We start from the raw sequence: 18,813 nt of genomic DNA on the forward strand, positions 1-18,813 counted from the left end.
GGAAAGGAAGAAATACTAGCTAGAGGGTGACAGGAGAAGTCAGGTACTGTAGGCAGGGGAGAGAGGATGAAGTAAAAAGCTGGGAGGGGTAGGCGGAAAAGGTAAAGGGCTGGAGAAGAAGGAATCTGATATGCGAAGAGAGTGGACCACAGGAGAAAGGGAAAGAGGATGGGCATCAGGGGTAGATGATAGGCAGGTGAGGAGAGGAAAAGCAGTAAGTGGGGGCAGAGTGGGGAATTGAAGAAGAGGGAATGGGAAGAAGGAAAAATCATAAGAAGTTGGAGAAAGCAATGCTAGTAGATTAAATGGCCACTAGTTGATCGGAGCATAGGGAGAATAAAATAGGATTAAAGTAGTGCAAATGAGTGCTTGATGGTTGATGTGGACAGAGCGCAGAATGACTTGTTTTGACTCTTCTTCCAGAAGAAAATATTAGAGTGATTTTTAAATAAAGCTAAATATTGGCCTTCTTTTTTTTTAAGAGTAGGACTGAGTTAGATAAATGCACCTTGCAAACACCAGGAAATTATGCATCATGTTTCTTCAAACAAGATGCGAAACAAGTAGTCTGTTTGCTGTCATTTCTGATTTAAAAATAGTGCTGTGGTGCGGGTAAAATCTCTGGTAGCCATCTATCAGAGAGCTTGCAGTAAGAAATGTTTGACAATATAAATGCTAAAATAGTCAACAATTTAAATGATATTATAAATGTTACCTAACGTCCCACAATTTATGGGCATTTTAAAAAAAGTAAATGCAACTCTCTTCCAGTTTAGTAGTTTCTTTTACATTTAAACATTTGTTATGTCAGGCTCAATGATGTCTTGGCAACTGTCAAACCTACTGTAAAAAATTGCACATTTATGCTGCAGACAATTAATGGTGCAGTCTAAAACTGCAACAGACACATAAGGTGAAATGTAGGAGAATGTTATAAATATGCTCCACAGTAAATAATCCAAACAGAAGAGAGCATTTTATTCTAAACTTGCATCATTCTGCAGAATATAAAACTGAATAACATCTTTAAAGACATCTGCTGGCACACTTTGATCAATCCTTAGATACAAGTATTTTCTTATTTTGATTAAACCAATTTTTAACGTTGGCCTGTGACTCAAGCCTTCAAAAACAGCTCAGATGGTTGGACTGGCAAGACAGCCATTTCCATTTTCACCTGGTGACTCATGCGATGTCACCAAAGGTGAGAAGGAGCAGGTGGTGAGGAGCAGAACAGCAGTGGAAGACATGCATCAGATGAATCAGCAATCTCTAACCTCTGCTTATTTTGCAGACCATTAATGAACAAAATGTATGAAAGTGGTGCAGGAAGATTGAAGGAGCCCATCTCATGTAATAATATCTTTGCCAGTGGAAGGAAGAGCCAACTAGGGTAAGTACTCAGAGCTCCATTGAAAATTGAACCCAATGAGTCATCATTGATAGGTTAAGTAACATACCAAATGTGTCTTTGTGTCCTGCTGAGTGACACTGTCCCCACACAGGTGTATATTGAGCATTTATTAACAAGGCTCACAGGCTCCAGACTGGAAGTGTCTACATTGTGTATGTTAATCATCACCAAAGAATCTGAGCCATCTCTGATTAGTGTCACAAAGGAATTATAAAAGAAAGAATAGGCAAGATTTATATTTACATGAAGGTACTTTATGTAAGTTAAGGTGTTAATTTTCAATTCTTGAAGTTATTTTGATATTGCCTTCTGGTACATTTCAGCTCATCAATAGCAACGTGTATTTAATCAGTATGGAAAGTTAAGAATCATATCCTGCACAACAATGAACACATGCTGAAGGGAAGTAGGAAGATTAATATTAATATTTAAATTGGAAAATGTTCTCATTCATTCAAATTAAAGGAGCATGTATGTTTTTTTTTGAATTCTTAGCTCTTGCTGAATGCCGAAGAGTACATGTTCTCCATGCTAAAGTCAAACTGATTGATTTGCGGCCTTTTGTCAGTGACAGCTCTGCTGAACAGAACAATTTTATCCTTAAAAATGTCAAATTCACAGGGATTACTCCTTCTGTTCAATGTAATTTAGCAAAACAGCATATGAACTGATCTCAAAGGAGGTTGAAGCAGCAGAGCAGTTCTCCTTGGAATCTTAAAATTTAGACTACTGGACTTCCTTTTTAAGGGTACAGCCATGATCCATTGAATATGTGTGAATAATTTACTGCATGCCCCTGAATATTGCTCTTGGAAGAAAAGTTGCCCTGTGTACCAATTCAAGTTGAGTTTATTTACATTAACTTCCCCTTCTGGGAGTATGTTAATACTTTTTTAATAGTTCAGTTGACCTGCACGAAGGAAACTTTTTTTTTAATAGACAATTTGATGATACAGAAGGGGTAAAATAGCAGCCTAGACAGGATGGACTATTTTTTCACCCATGTCATACAGACAAGTCTCATCGGTGTTAACGTGAGACATGAAATATTAAATTAAACATCTTTTCATTTGTTACCAGTTCTAAAAAACAAAATAATCAAATCAAACCAAGTTTAATTATTATTCAGACCATACATGATATAGACAAACAAGACAGCATTCCTCCAGGACCCAGCTGTTTAACATATATTCAAAATAATGAGAGAGAAAAAAAGCACACATATTATTACACTAAAAATCATTTGCATTGTCCAAGTCCCTGAGCAACATAAGACCATAAGACCATAAGACAAAGGAGCAGAAGTCAGCCATTCGACCCATCGAGTCTGCTCCACCATTTTATCATGAGCTGATCCATTCTCCCATTTGGTCCCACTCCCCCGCCTTCTCACCATAACCTTTGATGCCCTGGCTACTCAGATACATATCATTCTCTGCCTTAAATACACCCAATGACTTGTCCTCCACTGCTGCCCGTAGCAACAAGTTCCATAGATTTACCATCCTTTGACTAAAAAAATTTCTTTGCATTTCTGTTCTGAATGGGTGCCCTTCAATCCTTAAGTCATGCCCCCTCGTACTAGACTCCCCCATCATGGGAAACAACTTTGCCACATCCACTCTGTCCATGCCTTTCAACATTCGAAATGTTTCTATGAGGTCTCCCCTCATTCTTCTAAACTCCAAGGAATACAGACCAAGAGCGGACAAACGTTCCTCATATGTTAACCCTCTCATTTTTGGAATCATTTTAGTGCATCTTCTCTGTACCCTCTCCAAGGCCAGCACATCCTTTCTTAAATAAGGAGACCAAAACTGCCCGCAGTACTTCAAGTGAGGTCTCACCAGCACCTTATAGAGCCTCAACATCACATCCCTGCTCCTATACTCTATTCCTCTAGAAATGAATGCCAACATTGCATTCGCCTTCTTCACTACTGACTCAACCTGGAGGTTAACTTTAAGGGTATCCTGTACGAGGACTCCCAAGTCCCGTTGCATCTCCGAACTTTGAATTCTTTCCCCATTTAAATAATAGTCTGTGCATTTATTTTTTCTGCCAAAGTGTATAACCATACACTTTCCAACATTGTACTTCCTTTGCCACTTCTCTGTCCATTCTTCCAATCTATCCAAGTCTCTCTGCAGACTCTCCATTTCCTCAGCACTACCGGCCCCTCCACCTATCTTCGTATCATCAGCAAACTTAGATACAAAGCCATCTATTCCATAATCCAAATCATTGATGTACAATGTAAAAAGAAGCGGCCCCAACACGGACCCCTGTGGAACACCACTGGTAACTGACAGCCAACCAGAATAGGATCCCTTTATTCCCACTCTCTGTTTCCTGCCAATCAGCCAATGCTCTATCCACGTATGTAACTTTCCCGTAATTCCATGGGCTCTTATCTTGTTAAGTAGCCTCATGTGTGGCACCTTGTCAAACATGCAAATTGAATGTACAGCTCATGGCAATCCAGCCTGTTCTCCGCGCTGGTCGAACACTGAAGGGCAGCACTGATATGAGAGGACAGCTCCCAACCGAGCACAGACTTCATGCTATAACACATCTAGCGTCGTCTCACCTCGACTGTAGCAGCAGGCAAGCCCACTTAAGGCCTTGTCCTCACTACAACCAAGGCCATTCTGCTGCTTTGCCGCCTGTCCCACCACCAAACAAGGGAAGCAGGCCTGCAGCATCTCACATTATCACTGTCCAACAGGGTTTTGCAATTGCAAAAGAAACATCCGAGACAGTCACTTACGGTTACACTGCATGCTGCTTTCATGCACCAACTCCGATGTCTTCAAGTAGCAGGCAGCAACATGGTCTGCACCCAGGTTACCTCCTCTGCACCTTCTCTTGCCTGTCTGCCAGCTTCTCCTTTAATTGGCCAATCGCGGTTCTCCTTCGTCTGGCTGACCACCGGCTTCTCCTTCTCCCGGCCGAATGCCGGCTTTTCCTCCTCTGACTTGTCCGCCGGCTCCTATGGCACCACGGCTGGCAGCTACGAACAATGAATAGCTCATTGGTGAGGTCGACCTGCTGTACCCATTGATGTTGGAGTACGGTATAGTCTTACGATCGTAAAAAACACATTTTAGAAAGAAAAATGCGTCTTTCAGTTGTGCCCAAGAGGCCACTGTGATCAACTGCACTGCCAGCTTATTAGCAAAGTACTCAACATATGTATATTTTTAACTTTAAGTAGTGTGGTTATCAATAATATAAAGTTTGAATTCATGTCTTAAATTCATGGGAAACTTAGACAGGTATAATTAACATGGCAAGGGCAAGCAAGAGTTACATCTCAAAGACTAACTTTCAAAAGTACATCACATTGATATATTTAATGAAGAGATACAAGTCAATCTGGGAAAGAAAGCCTTTTCACACCATCATTTCTGGAAATAAAAACATAGGAGTTGTATAATTTAATCAACTATTGATGTTGGTTCGTAAGAATGGAGAACATTGTTAAAGTACCTGACCTAATAAAGCACCACTCAACTTAGTTGCATTGACATTTGAACATTTATACCAAAAGTGAAGATTTTACCTGGGATAACTCACTTGAACAGTATTATTCCACAGTTTACAGTGAATGAAATAATACCAGCATGCTTTACTATTGTTCTTCAGATATTAAATGACTCACTAACCTTATAGTGCTTTTATAATGTGGCTGTCAGTTTGAGTTGTTTGATAGCTACTGCAGAGGATTCAGCAAGGTATTATTTTATGTTTACTACATTGCTGCGGTCTGGCTTAGATTCAAATACTCCTTTACATTTCTTCACAAGGGCAGACATTTGCTCCCACCTGTTCAGCTTTAAATCTTCTGAGTGTGCAGATCAGAGTAAAAAAAACAATTGGTTTCACATTTTTCTGGCGTATTTCTCCATGTGGGGTTTTAATTTTTTTTTCCAACAGTAAATTTGTTGAGTGAGAGTAAATGTTGGAATAATTCCAAAATCAGATATTGAGCATGTCTGAAATTAGCACTGCTGTGGTCATATTTATCTAAAAAAAAGAAAAGGTAGACTCAACTTCTCATCAATACCGACCATGGTCATTTATGTATTTATTGAGATTCAGTGCGGAGAAGTGCTTCTCAGCAATCCCCCAATTTAATCTTAGCCCAATCACAGGACTATTTACAATGACCAATTAACCTACCAACCAGTACGCTTTTGGACTGTGGGAGGAAACCGGAGCGCCCAGAGGAATCCCATGCAGTCATGGGATGAACACTCAAACTCCTTGCAGACTGTAGTGGGAATTGAACTCAGGTTGACTGTACTATAAAACATTGTGATAACCACAATGCTACCATGTCACTTAACACTTAACATGAGATTTTATAAATACTCTTCTATTTTGAAAATAATTTATCAGATGTGAATGCTCCGATGACCAATGTTTTACTGCCTGTCATTATTTGAGAAGGTCATTTTAAGTCACCCTCCAGAACTACTGCAGTTGGTGTGGTGAAAGAACTTTCGCAGCCCTGTTACATAAGAATTTTAAAGAATGAAAGAAATCTAGGAAATAGTGATCAACCTTTTGTGATGCAGTAAGTGTGTATTGTTTAATCACCAAATCACAAATTTGCAAAAATTTTGGGAAAGTGGTCAACTAACCTCTCAATAAATCATAAAAGTGCATTAGCATTCACCTTGAGCAAAAATTTCACCTACACTTTTCCAGGTGGAAGCTGACTGCAGAGGCTGAAGCTATTGAATTATTATCCACTTAAAGAACACTTAACGGCAGCATAAAGTGAAGGAAAATAGGAAGAAGGGATTATCCCATTCTCCCATGTGACTGACTCATGCAAGCAACTCTCTTCATATGAGGTATATGATTATCAAGGGACCAGAAATTGCAGTACTTAAGAAAAATAAGGTAGCATGCCTTAATGCCTTAATGGCTACTGCCCAGTGCCTCTTAAATTAATCATTATGAAGTGCTTCTAGAGGCTAGATATGGTGCACATTAACTTGAGCTTCCTTGACCCACTGCAATTTGCCTCCTTTTGAAAGAAGTTTGCGTGGACGTCATCTCCTTGACCCTACACTCAACTTCGGAGCATTTGGACAGAAAGGCATTTACTATAGATTATTTTTTAGTTTACTAAGGCCTTGTCTTCAATACTATAATTTCAAGTAAACTCCTGACCAACAGACTGCCATCAGCAACTTCCACCAAGATAATTCATAATACTGGTGCCCCACAAGGCTGCATTCTCAGCCCCCAACTCTAGATCAGGGACATCTCACCCATATGGCCAAATTCTGCTCTAATTCCATCTACAGATTTGCAGATGATACCACCATAATGTGTCATATCTTAAGTAGCCCTGTGTTGGATTACAGGAAGGAGATAGAGAGCATGGTGATATTATGTCATAACAATGACCTTTCCTACAGGAAGAGCAAAGCCGAAGAGCTGGTCATTGACTTCAGGGAGCAGACATGCTCCTGCTTGCATCAGTGGTGCTAATCGGTGCCTCTGCTTCCTCAGGGGGATAAATAAATTTGGCATGTTCCCTTAGACCCTCACCAATTTTACTAATACACCAAATAAAAAGTATCCTGTTTGGATGCATTACAACTTGGTATGGCAACTGCTCTGCCTGTGACTACAAGAACCTGCTGAGAGTTGTGGACACAACTCAGCACACCATGGAAAACTGCCTCCTGTCAATTGACTCTGTCTACACTTCATACTCCCACAGTAAAGCAACCAACTTGTCAAAGGCCTTTGAATGTCCAAGTAATCAACATCCACTGACTTCTCTTTTCTCTATCCTGTCTGTTTTTTAAATCAAAGACTTCTAATACATTTGTCGGGCAAGATATTCCCTTAAGGAAGCCATATTGACTTTGGCATATTTCATTATGTGCCTCCAAGTACCCTGAAGCCTCATCTTTTTGGATACGTTGGAAGACTCCAGTGTATTTCTAACTACTGAAGTTTGGCTAACTGGCCAATCAGATCTTTTTTTTCTCCCTCCCTCCCTTCTTAAAGAGTGGAGTGACATTTGCAATCGTCCAGTCCTCCAGAACCATTCCTGAATCAAGTGATTCTTGAAAGGTCACTAGTAGTTCTTGCACAGTCTTGTCAGCTGTCTCTTTGAGAACCCTGGGGTGTAGTCTATTTGCTCCAGGTGACTTATCTACCTTCAGACCCTTCAGCTTCCCAAGCACCTTCTCCTTTGTAATAGCATTTAAATGCACTTCTGCCCTCACGCTCTTGAATTTCTGGCATACTGCCGGTGTCCTCCATGATGAAGACAGATGAAAAATCTTATTGAGTTCATCTGCCATTTCATTGTCTCCCACTGCTACCTCTCCAGCATCATTTTCCATTCTCACCTCTCTTTTACTCTTTATATATCTCGAAAAAAAAACTTCTAGGATCCTCTTTTAAATTATTGGCAAGCTTACCTTCATATTTCATTTTTCCTCTCCTGATTGCTTTTTTAGTTGGTTTCTGGTGGTTTTAAAAAGCTTTCCAATCCTAGATACTCTCAGTAATGTTTGCTATATTGTATGCTCTCTCTTTTGCTTTTATATTGTCTTTGACTTCCCTCATCAGCCACAGTTGCCTCATCCTCCCTTTAGAATAATTGTTCTTTGGGATGCCTTCTAAATTGCTCCCAGAAACTCCAGCCATTGCAATTCTGTCATAATCCTTGCTAGTGACCCCTTGCAATCAATTTTGGCCAGCTCCGTTCTTATGCTTCCATAGCCCCTTTATTCCACTGTACTACTGGTATATTAGATTTTAGCTCATGCCTCTCAGGTTGCAGGGTGAATTCTACTGTATTATAATCACTGCTTCTTAAGGGTTCCTTTACCTTAAGCACCCTGATCAAATCTGGTTCATTACTCAATGCCCAATACACAATTGCCTTTTCTGTCGTGACCTTGACCACAAGCAATCTACAAGTTCTCTCTCTTGGGATCCTAAACAACACCAGCTTGATTTACCCAATCTTTCTGCATATTGAAACCTCCCATGACTCTCGAAATGTTGCCCATTTTAGATGCCTTTTCTATCTCCCATTGTACATTATACCCCACATCCTGGCTACTGTTTGGACGTGGGTATATAATTCTTATCAAGGTCTTTATATACTTACAGTTTCTTAACTCTACCCACAAGGATTCTCCATCTTTAGGTCCTTTTTTTGCCTCTTTCCAAGGATTTGATTTCATTTTTTACCAACAGGGATACCCCGCACCCATCCTTTCTGCCTGTCCGTCTGTCCTATCAATACAATATGTATGCTTGGATGTTAAGCTCCTAACTATGATCTTCTTTCAGACAGCACTCAGTGAAACCCACAATGTTATACATATCAATCTCTATCTGCACTACAGGATCATCTACCTTATTCTGTGTACTGTGTGCATTCAAATATAACACCGTCAGTCCTGTATTCATCACCATTTCCAAATTTGTCTCTGTGTTACCGGAAGTTAAATTCTTATCCCTTCCTAAACTTTTTGTCTTTTTATCTATTCTGGAGACTTTCATCACCTCTCCTGCATTCTCCTTCCCTTTTATTTTCTCCTCACTTTTCCAAACTATGAACAGCTGAACCTATTATTTAGTTTATAGACACACTTCAACCCATTCCGCTGACGGCAATTATGTCTTATTATCTCCTGATCCTTCTTCAAATTTGCATTTCATATCTGTTTGTATAACAACTACCGCATTTTCTTCATTACCACTCCAGTTCCCATGGTCTGCCAAATTACCTTAAACCCATCCCAACAGCTCTAGCAAACCTGCACACAAGGATATTGGTTCAACTTCAGGTGAATCCTTTCCTTTTGGTACATGTCATCAGCAATATGCACAAATACATTTTATGTGCAAATCACACAAAATGAATCTATATTAATGGATCCTGTTTCTCAACAAGTATATTCACAAATCAGTTTAGTATCTGATTTAGAAGGGAACTTGTATGTTGGGGTTTTACATATGTCTATAACCTTCGTCCGCACTGTAAGAAATCATGACTTTGGAAGGGATTGCCAAAGAAAAAAAGACAAGTTACGTCTAGTGGATGATATTCATTTCTGCCAGTGGGGCTATTCGATGGGATATTAACTAAGTGATCTGTTTTGATTTGGACAATGTTGAGTTATCTGTTGGTCATCATCAATGCATACTGGATTTTTGTTGGTGATTCATTTATGTCTCTGGTTAATGTGAAATAAATGATGTAAGTTTTGAGGAAAGCAATGTAATTGAACATCAAGGGGAATTAGATACTGTAGATTCTTGTTGGAGATGCCTATTGTCGAGCACTTGGATAGCACACATGTAAAAAAAATGGGCTGAATCTTCTCCACTTCTTTGTACATGTTGTTAAAGAAAAGCAGCATCTATCATTAAGGATCCTCACTCTCCCGGCCATGCTCTTTTCTTGCTGCTGTCATCAGGTAGAAGGTAAAAGTGCCTCAGGACTCGCACCGCCAGGTTTAAGAACAGTTACTACTCCTCAACCATCGCGCTCTTGAACAAAATGGGATAACTATACTCATTCTATTTCTGGCATTCCCACAACCAATGGTCTCACTTTAAGGACTCATTGTTTATTGTTATTTATTTATTTATACTTGCATTTGCACAATTTGTTGTTCATTGATTTTGTTTAACAGTTACTGTAGATTTTTGAGTATGCCGTAGGAAAAAGAATCTTAGGTTTGTATGTGGTGATATGTATGCACTCTGATAATAAATTTCTCAATTTATGCAAAGCTTACATTCCTGGAATATAATTTATTTACTGAAAACCTGCATATTGGAAACATTCTTTTCATTAGTTTCAATGTTAAAGTTTGGTTGTGTTTCAGAGATCAAGTGTTTCAGTCCAAGAAAACCCTCAAATTTAGACAATATTTTATTGCTTTAGTTAATTGAAAAATACAAAAGTAACATCTGAAATAATGAAAATATCATTTTATTTACAATTAATTATTGTTGTATAATGAAAATATATGTAATATATCCATTCAGGCTACTCAGAGTGAAATAAATACAATCCTGGAAGATCTTCATAAGGAGGACGGGGAAAATATGTTTCTTTCTGTGGGAGAATCTGAAATTAGTGGTCATTGTTTCAAAGTAAGGGCTCAACCACTTAACAGAAATATGGCTTTTTTTGGTTGCTCTCTCAGAATGCCATGGGTCTTTGTAATTCTATTCCTTAAAGCCAACAGAGCAGAATCTTCTTTAAGACGTATTCTACATAAAACAGTGGTGAAAGGTTATCAGCATGGACAGAATGATCTACCCCTGATCTAACTTACATCTTCTGTAAGTGGTAGTTGTGGTTTTGAATGCTAAGGTAGATGCAGGGCAGGTGAGATTCAAAGTTGTCACTGGTGTTTAGATGATAGCAGTGTTGATGAATCTAAGCTTGATGGAGCTTGTGATATTGGCATGTAGGCTCTTTCTTCTGGCTTTCTGCAAAATTATTCAAAAAAGGCTTAAAGAAATTGTCAATGTAAATCCATACAGCTTTTTTAATCTGGTAAATTTTCTTAAGGCAAAGCGTAGTACAGTATTTCCAGTTGTGGCCAGATCTAATGTGCTCCAGTCAATATCAATGAAGATTTTCATCCCATTATCAATGTAGAAAAACTCCACTAAGAGACCTTCTGTAATAACTCAGCAAGTCAGACAGCATCTATGGAAAAGAATACAGTCCAAGTGTCAGGCCGATACTCTTCATCAGGACTGGAGAAAAAAAGATGAGGTCAAAGTAAGAAGGTGGGTGGAGAGGAGGAAGAAACATAAGATGATAGATGAAACCAAGAGGGTGGAGGAGTGAAGTAAAGAACTGGGAAGTTGATTGGCGAAAGAGATATAGAACTGGAGAAGGGGGAATCTGATAGGAGAGGACAGGGTGAGGAATACCAAAGGGAGGCGATGGGCAGGTAAGGAGAGAAAGTGAGAGAGGGAAACGGGAATGGGAAATGGTGAAGGGGGGGGGCATTACCGGAAGTTTGAGAAATCGATGTTCATGCAATCAGGTTGTGGGCTACCCAGACGGAATATAAGGTGTTGCTCCTCCAACCTAAGTGTGATTTCATCATGACAGTAGAGGAGACCATGGACTAACATGTCGGAATGGGAAAGGAAAGTGGAATTAAACTGGGTAGCCACTGGGACAGCGTCGATGTTGAGGACAAATGCAGTATCTGTGGCCGCAACTCAGATGAAGATACAGAGGATTCAAGGGAGACAGATTTTGCCAATAAGCAGGATGATGAAGACTACCTGGAAGTAAAAGAGCAGATGTACCAGGAGAAATTGACATCTCCCAAAAGACAGCTACAGCAGTTACAGGAAGGCACTTTGTGGGGGTATCAGAAAAGGATGAAGAAACTTGATCAGCAATACAAGGACAGAATACGAAATGCAGAGCTTTTTCTGCAGCTGGAGACAGAACAAGTGGAAAGGAATTATATTAAAGAGAAGAAAGCAGCAGTGAAGGAATTTAAAGATATAAAGATTGAGTTAGAAGAAAAGAAAAAGATGATTGAGAATGAGAGGCTAACTATGAAACTCACAGGAGATTCTATGGAGGTAAAGTCAATAACAACTAGAAAACTAAGTAGGAGACTTAATGACCCTGTTCCAATTACTGACAAAAGACGAAAACCTGCACCAGCACAGTTAAATTACTTGTTAACAGATGAACAGATAATGGAAGATCTGAGAATTCTCAATAGGCTTAAGTCTCCGAAAAGACCAGCATCTCCATTCAAACAGAACGGCTTTCACACAAGGTAAATCTCGAACCAATCATTTCCTCCATTGAGAATTATACACCTAATCCTTTGCAGGAAAGTTTCTTTTGCATGTACATATTTTGAATCCTCAGCCAATGTGTCTTGTTCTTCACAAAGAAGTTAGGAAACAGTATCAAAACAGAGGCAAATTCTGGCAATAAACTGTAAGGTTTCTATTGTTGAATTTTCACACTTGTGCTGAATGTGCACCTGAAGGAATTCTCCCTCTTGAGCCGGACAGATAGCACTGCAGGTAATCCTTAATATCAGCAAAACTGTACTTTAACAGCAGCTTAAGTACAATGGAATGAACAACAGGATTTTGGTCAACTGCTTCATCAAATGGTGAACAATTACTGGTAAAGTACTGATCTTTCTCTGAGTCATTGGATTGCCCCGAAATTTGGATAACTAGCAGAGACAGCAGATCGCCAACCACTTCTTGTTGGTGGCAAGTCATCTTTGAAGCAGACCATGGAAACCGAAGCTACGAAAAATGCATCACACCTCTTGCCAAATATGACTAATTTTGCTATATCTTCACTTATATCTTCTGTTACCACTGGTACATTATCATCATCTCGAGAAGTATTGGCACAGTGGGCAGAGTCGTTGTCCTGATTCAAGCCACCACTTTATATATTTTAAACAGTAAAAATGATCACATGGAAGCAGGATGGGATCGTTGAGTTCTTCTAAGCCAATTGTACATTCTTTCAGATCATACCTGAAGAACAGACATCCTGCGCTATTTTTACAGTCCCTGAGGACCTGAACCACAGCCCGAAAGAGCCCTCGGGACCTCACATCAGAGTTACTGTTCAAACTCTTTGTAAGTTGACCAGTGTAGAAAGCAACCTTGTTCTCCAATTTATCATGTATTTCTTTAACTCCCTAAATGATGTGTTCCACAAAAAGTGACAGCATCTCTGTCTTCTCCTGAGTGTCTTCCCAGCACTCCTGCTGAACCACCAGAACAAAGATATGAAGCATGAATAGCAGATGGAAAGTTATATTACGATAAGAGATGGTATCATGAAGGTCAGGCTATCTATTTGGAATCTAAGGAGAATACAAAGATTGGCTGTGTAATTAGCTCAGTTAGAACAAATGAGATATGGGTAAGAAAGACAAGTGATAGCACAAACATGCATATATATCTAGGGCAGCTGCACAGAGGAGTCTTCATTATACAGAGGTAATCTGCTGCCTAAAAACTCTTAGCAAGTTGGAGGCACACATCTTCTTAACTCCCTATGCTCAGAGGTCAAATTTTCATGACTTTTACATGAAAATCTGTATTAAAACAAACAAGTTTATGATAGACATTACCCGGAGAGGCAGAGAAGACCCCCTCCCCCAGAGACTTGAGTTATAAATGGGTCTTAGACCAAAAGTAAAAAAAAAGGCTTGTTATAATTTGATATTATTACAATAGAAACATAGAAACATAGAAAATAGGTGCAGGAGTAGGCCATTTGGCCCTTTGAGCCTGCACCGCCATTCAGTACAATCATGGCTGATCATCCAACTCCGAACCCTGTACCTGCCTTCTCTCCATACCCCCTGATCCCTTTAGCCTCAAGGGCCATATCTAACTCCCTCTTAAATATAGCCAATGAACTGGCCTCAACTGTTTCCTGTGGCAGAGAATTCCACAATTTCACCACTCGCTGTGTGAAGAAGTTCTTCCTCATCTCGGTCCTAAAAGGCTTCCCCTTTATCCTCAAACTGTGACCCCTCGTTCTGGACTTCCCCAACATCAGGAACAATCTTCCTGCATCTAGCCTGTCCGATCCCTTTAGAATTTTATACGTTTCAATCAGATTCCCCCTCAATCTTCTAAATTCCAGAGAGTACAAGCCTAGTCAATCCAGTCTTTCATCATATGAAAGTCCTGCCATCCCAGGAATCAATCTGGTGAGCCTTCTTTGTACTCCCTCTGTGGCAAGAATGTCTTTTCTCAGATTAGGGGACCAAAACTGCACACAATACTCCAGGTGTGGTCTCACCAAGGCCTTGTACAACTGCAGTAGTACCTCCCTGCTCCTATACTCAAATCCTCTTGCTATGAATGCCAGCATACCACTCGCCTTTTTCACCACCTGCTGTACCTGCATGCCCACTTTCAATGACTGGTGTGCAATGACACCCAGGTCTCGTTGCACCTCCCCTTTTCCTAATCGGCGACCATTCAGATAATAATCTGTTTTCCTGTTCTTGCCACCAAACTGGATAACCTCACATTTATCCACATTAAATTGCATCTGCCATGAATTTGCCCACTCACCTAACCTATCCAAGTCACCCTGCATCCTCTTAGCATCCTCCTCACAGCTAACACTGCCACCCAGCTTCGTGTCATCCGCAAACTTGGAGGTGCTGCATTTAATTCCCACATCTAAGTCATTACTACATATTGTAAACAACTGGGGTCCCAGCACTGAGCCTTGCAGTACCTCACTAGTCACTGTCTGCCATGCTGAAAAGGTCCCGTTTGTTCCCACTCTTTGCTTCCTGTCTGCCAACCAATTCTCTATCCACATCAATACCATACCCCAATACCATGTGCTTTAAGTTTGTACACTAATCTCCTGTGTGGGACCTTGTCAAGAGCCTTTTGAAAATCCAAATATACCACATCCACTGGTTCTCTCCTATCCACTCTACTAGTTACATCCTCAAAAAATTCTATGAGATCCGTCAGACATGATTTTCCTTTCACAAATCCATGCTGACTTCATCCAATGATTTCACTGTTTTCCAAATGTGCTATTATCACATCTTTGATAACTGACTCTAGCATTTTCCCCACCACTGATGTCAGGCTTACCCGTCTACAATTTCCCGGTTTCTCTCTCCCTCCTTTTTTAAAAAGTGGGGTTACATTAGCCACGCTCCAATCCTCAGGAACTAACCCAGAATCTAAAGATTTTTGAAAAATTATCACTAATGCATCCACTATTTCTTGGGCTACTTCCTTAAGCACTCTGGGATGCAGACCATCTGGCCCTGGGGATTTTTCTGCTTTCAATCCCTTCAATTTACCTAACACCACTTCCCTACTAACATGTATTTCCCTCAGTTCCTCCATCTCACTGGACCCTCGGTCCCCTACTATTTCCGGAAGATTATTTATGTTCTCCTTAGTGAAGACAGAACCAAAGTAGTTATTCAATTGGTCTGCCATGTCCTTGTTCCCCATGATCAATTCACCTGTTTCTGACTGTAAGGTACCTACATGGGACCTACACCTACATAGGATTGGGCCAAGCCAGCATGGATTTACTAAGGGCAAATCATGCTTGACTAATCCATTGGAGTTTTTCGAGGATGTAACCAGGAAGATAGATGTGGGAGATCCAGTGGACGTGGTGTACCTTGACTTTCAGAAAGCATTTGATAAGGTACCACATAAGAGATTGGTGGGTAAAATCAGAGCTCATGGCATTGGGGGGAGGATATTGACATGGATAGAGAACTGATTGGCAGATAGAACGCAAAGGGTAGCAGTGAATGGTGTTTCTCGGAATGGCAGGTGGTGACTGTTGGGGTGCTACAGGGCTCGGTATTGGGACCACAGCTGTTTACGATTTACGTCAATGATTTAGAGGAAGGCATTGTGAATAACATCAGCAAGTTTGCTGATGATACTAAGCTGGGTGGCAGTGTGACATGTGATGAGGATGTTAGGAGAATTCAAGGTGACTTGGATAGGCTGGGTGAGTGGGCAGAAATTTGGCAGATGCATTTAATGTGAATAAGTGTGAGGTTATTCACTTTGGGAGCAAGAACAGGAAGGCAGATTATTATCTGAACAGTGTGGAGTTAGGTAAGGGTGAAATACAAAGAGATCTAGGAGTACTTGTTCATCAGTCTCTGAAGGTGAATGAGCAAGTGCAGCAGGCAGTGAAAAAGGCTAATGGAATGTTGGCCTTTATTACAAAGGGAATTGAGTACAAGAGCAAGGAAATCCTTTTGCATTTGTACAGGGCCCTGGTGAGACCACACCTGGAGTATTGTGTGCAGTTTTGGTCTCCAGGGTTAAGGAAGGACATCCTGGCTGTGGAGGAGGTAAAGCGTAGGTTCACTAGGTTAATTCCTGGGATGTCCGGACTGTCTTATGCAGAGAGGTTAGAGAGACTGGGCTTGTACACACTGGAATTAAGGAGATTGAAGGGGGATCTGATTGAGACATATAAGATTATTAAGGGATTGGACAAGACAGAGGCAGGAAATATGTTCCAGATGCTGGGAGAGTCCAGTACCAGAGGGCATGGTTTAAGAATAAGGGGTAGGTCATTTAGGACAAAGTTGAGGAGGAACATCTTCTCCCAGAGAGTTGTGGAGGTGTGGAACCGCTGTCTCAGAAGGCAGTGGAGGCCAATTCTCTGGATGCTTTCAAGAAGGAGCTAGATAGGTATCTTATGGATAGGGGAATCAAGGGTCATGGGGACAAGGCAGGAACCGGGTATTGGTAGTAGATGATCAGCCGTGATCTCAGAATGGCGGTGCAGGCTCGAAGGGCTGAATGGTCTACTTCTGCACCTATTGTCTATTGTCTATTGTCTAAATTTGTCTTAACCAATCTTTTTCTTTTCACATATCTATAAAAGCTTTTACAGTCAGTTTTTATGTTCCCTGCCAGCTTTCTCTCATAATCTTTTTTTCCCTTTCTTAATTAAGCCCTTTGTCCTCCTCTGCTGGACTCTGAATTTCTCCCAGTCCTCAGGTGTGCCACTCTTTCTGGCTAATTTGTAAGTTCCTTCTTTGGAATTGATACTATCCCTAATTTCCCTTGTCAGCCACGGGTGCACTACCTTCCCTGGTTTATTCTTTTGCCAAAATGGGATGAACTATTGTTGTAGTTCATCCATGCGATCTTTAAATGCTTGCCATTGCATATCCACCGTCAATCCTTTAAGTGTCATTTGCCAGTCTATCTTAGCTAATTCACGTCTCATACCTTCAAAGTTACCCTTCTTTAAGCTCAGAACCTTTGTTACTGAATTAACTATGTCACTCTCCATCTTAATGAAGAATTCCACCATATTATGGTCACTCTTACCCAAGGGGCCTCTCATGACAAGATTGCTAATTAACCCTTCCTCATTGCTCAATACCCAGTCCAGGATAGCCAGCTCTCTAGTTGGTTCCTCGACATGTTGGTTCATAAAATTATCCCGCATATATTCCAAGAAATCCTCTTCCTCAGCACCCTTACCAATTTGGTTCACCCAATCTATATGTTGATTGAAGTCACCCATTATAACTGCTGTTCCTTTATTGCACGGATTTCTAATTTCCTGTTATAATTTGATATTATTAAGTTACTAACTAACTAAGTATTAAGTACTAAGTAGGCGTCTGTATGTTAAGAGTAAACATATTTGTTTAGGGTCTCGGCCTGAAACGTCGACTGCGCCTCTTCCTATAGATGCTGCCTGGCCTGCTGCGTTCACCAGCAACTTTGATGTGTGTTGCTTGTTTAGTGTAGTGCCTCAGTTAAAAAAAAAGTTGATACACTATTAAAATAAAAGGGGAGGAGTGTACCGTATAGCCTACAGTATAATAAGGGACTATTTTATGTTTTAGTAACATGTCGTTGCATGCGCTATTAGGCGTGTATTGAGCATGTTCTATTAGGCGCGTATTGATCTGTACGTGTGTGTCATGTTCGGATTATGCCAGTAAAGAACTATGAAACCTAGCTCCTGTCTCCAGCTTTTTTTATTCATAGCATTGTTACCAGGCCACATACACAACAGGTTGAATGACCCTGTTCTGTGTCATTGTAAGTATAGCCCATCCTTGATAGCGTATAGGAGAAGAGTAAGGTATCTTCTGGCTACTGTGGAGTCTAAATTGTTCACTTGTCCTTTGAGATGAATGTGTGTGCATTGAGCAGAGAGCTGCTTTTCTTGGTCAGATTTTTGCTCTCAGTGGACGTGCCAATGAAAGCACAGATGCTGTACATCAGCAGTTAGTTGCTTTGCTACAGCAGAATCAGCAGAATTCCATGCTTGAACAACTCCCTCTCCTACAAGAGTAGATATATGGCATGTATAAACTCATCTCTCTTCTACAGGTGCAGAAATGTGCATCCAATGCTCACAGTCACAGAACAAACTCAGAGTTTGTACAGTAACTGCAGAGAGGTGATCCTAAATGCAAAGTGAAGCCAGTAGGAAGCATATATCTGTAAACCTAGTCATCTCTAGTTCTGATGATTGAAATAATGCTGAGGACATTTGAATGCCAATAAACTGTTGCAATATTGTAAACCCAGGGGGCTGAGAGGTCACCTGGTGTGTAGGATCAACACATTGATTTCACCCCTCAGTTGGGCACTACACCACCTGGTGAGAAGGAGTAACAGCCATAGTCAGGGCAGAGGGGAACTATTAGTACAAGCAAGAATAATACTTTAATAATACTAAAGCAGCAATCAGTTTTCAAATAACACAGGTGGCTACATAAACAACCATCAATTTCCATAAAGGTGGTAGGCTTCTGGCTCACAGTGGGAGGTTACTTAAGAAATAAGCTTTGGAAAATGGCGGTAAT

The 18,813-nt window shown here is 40.5% G+C and overlaps 1 pseudogene; it reads left to right on the forward strand.

Moving 5' to 3' along the window:
- Positions 1-11,953: 11,953 nt before the first annotated feature.
- LOC134336664 (sin3 histone deacetylase corepressor complex component SDS3-like) lies at positions 11,954-13,460 on the forward strand (annotated as a pseudogene).
- The last annotated feature ends 5,353 nt before the right edge of the window (positions 13,461-18,813 follow it).

Source organism: Mobula hypostoma, chromosome 2 (genome assembly GCF_963921235.1).
Source record: "Mobula hypostoma chromosome 2, sMobHyp1.1, whole genome shotgun sequence".
Classification (NCBI taxonomy): domain Eukaryota; kingdom Metazoa; phylum Chordata; class Chondrichthyes; order Myliobatiformes; family Myliobatidae; genus Mobula; species Mobula hypostoma.